We start from the raw sequence: 2,321 nt of genomic DNA on the forward strand, positions 1-2,321 counted from the left end.
TTTTTTTTTTTTTAATGATTTTGAGTTTTGTTCCACATTGTTCCCCACTCTATCCAGGCTCTCCTACATAGATCCCCAGCTGAGCTGTTGACAGTAGTAGCCAGGAACCATCTAGTTCTTCTGGTCTCATAGTCATATAGGCCGAGTATCTCATAGTCATATAGGCTGAGTGCTGGTCACTTGGACTAATTGTTTCCATGCATCTTTGCTTTTCTTCATCCTTCTTTGTTCTGGATGAGGAGCGATCCATCGTTGCATCTAGATGGCTGCTTGCAAGCTTTTGAGATCCCAATCACTACTTGTCTAAGTAGGAGGTGGAACAATGTTGTGTGTAGTATGTTGTGCCATTTGAGCTTGATGTCCCCTGTGACTACAGTCCAGAGCCCACAGGTCCAGCTACTCACTCCTTCTGGGTAGCTGGCTGTGGCCAAGAAGTGACTACAACTTTGTCCCTTCTCAACTCTACTATATACCTGGGAGTTCTTACAGAACATACCAATACACTTGTAGAAACATTGTCTGCTGACCCTATACATGATCTTGGGCATGATCCCCCCTGCATGTTGTTGTTGTTGTTGTTATGTGCCGTCAAGTCGGCCCCGACTCATAGCAACCCCTCCTTGGGTTTCCGAGGCAGTATCACTATGGAAGTAGGATTGCCCAACCTTCCTTCCGAGTAGTGGCTGGTGGGTTTGAACCGCCAGCCGTCTAGTTAGCAGGCAAGTGACTTAGCCACTATGCTACCAGAGCTCCCCCCCCTGCATAGACATACCTAATAGTTCAGCCTGTCCACCCACCTATCTACCCATATACATCCAAGTTTGCCTTAACTGACAATGTAGTACTGTATGTACAAAAGGGTTCATCTTTGTTGTCTGTATCCCCCATGTACCTCTCTATGTCTTCCTCTTCCTCAATACCACTGTGTTGATCACTCAACATTTGGTACATTGCCTATCTTTTCACCCAAATCAATACTTGTCTTTACCTATCTAAAAGTGTTCCCTCCCATCCCTGGTAACCAGCAAAGAAAATTTCCTTCCATATATAACCCTTTCCTTGACTTTTTACAATAACAGACTAATACAATATTTGTCCTTTCTGATTGACTTATTTCACTCAGCTGAATGTCCGCCAAGTTTATCCACATTATGCAGTGTTTTGCAGATTGTACATTATTATTTAGGATTGTGTAGTATTCCATTGTGTGTATATACCATAGTTTGGTTATCCATTCTTCTGTTTATGGTACCTAGGTTGTTTCCATCTTTTGCCTATTGAAAATAGTGCTGCAATGTACATAGGTGTACATATATCTCTTCAGGCCTGGCTCTAACTTCTTTAGGATATATATGTAGCAATGGAATGTCTGGGTCAAATGATATTTCTAATTCCAACTTTTTCATTTTACAGTCCCACCAGCAGTTGTATGAGAGTCCCAATCTCTCCACATCCTCACCAGCATTTTTTATTTTCTGTCTTGTTGAACTTTGCTGCTAGTGCTGGGGCAAGATGGTGGTATCTCATTGTTGTTTTGATTTGCATCTCTCTAATGATTGTGATCATTTCTTCATGTATTTGTTGGCCACCTGAATATCATCTTTGGTGAAATGTCTATTCATGTGTTCTCCCCATTTTTTAATTAGGTTATTTATCTTTTTGTTTTTGAGGTGTTGGAGTTTTCTATAAATTCTAGAGATAAGTCCAATGTCCGATATGTCATTGCTGAATATTTTTTCCCAATCTGTAGGTTCTCTTTTGATTCTTTTGGAGAAATCTTTGGAAGCACATAAAAATTTAATTTTTAGAAGGTCCCATTCATCTAGTTTCTCTTCTGCTGTTTGTATATTTTGGATTTTGCTTGATAGTCTATCTATGCCATATATTACAATCCCAAAATTTGCACCTAGTTTTTTCTTGAGGAACTTTGTAGTTTTAGGTTTCATATTTAAGTATTTGATCCATCTGGAGTTAGTTTTTGTGTATGGTGTGAGGTACAGATCCTGTTTCATTTTTTCTGCAAATGGATATCCAGTTTTGCTGACAGCATTTATCAAACAGACAATCTCTTCCCCATTTAATAGATTTTGGCATTTTGTCAAAGATCAGCTTACCATAGGTCGATGGATCTATTTCTAGGTTCTCAATTCTATTCCATTGGTCTGTGTATCTCCCATTGTACCAATACCAGGCAGTTTTGACTACTGTGGCTGTATAGTAGGTTTTGAGATCCAGCAGTGTGAGACCTCCTACTTTGTTCTTCTTCTTCAATAGTGCTTTGCTTATCTGAGGTCTCTTTCCTTTCCATATAAAGTTAGTGA

The 2,321-nt window shown here is 39.7% G+C and overlaps 1 protein-coding gene across 1 annotated transcript in view; it reads left to right on the forward strand.

The window, feature by feature from the left end:
• The window catches only part of PRKG2 (protein kinase cGMP-dependent 2), a 175,149-nt gene that overhangs the window by 88,125 nt on the left and 84,703 nt on the right, over positions 1–2,321 (forward strand). The window lies entirely within an intron of this gene.

The sequence above is a fragment of the Orycteropus afer genome, unplaced genomic scaffold, assembly GCF_000298275.1.
Source record: "Orycteropus afer afer isolate SDZICR_OR568_19922 unplaced genomic scaffold, OryAfe1.0 scaffold00172, whole genome shotgun sequence".
Taxonomy (NCBI): Eukaryota; Metazoa; Chordata; class Mammalia; order Tubulidentata; family Orycteropodidae; genus Orycteropus; species Orycteropus afer.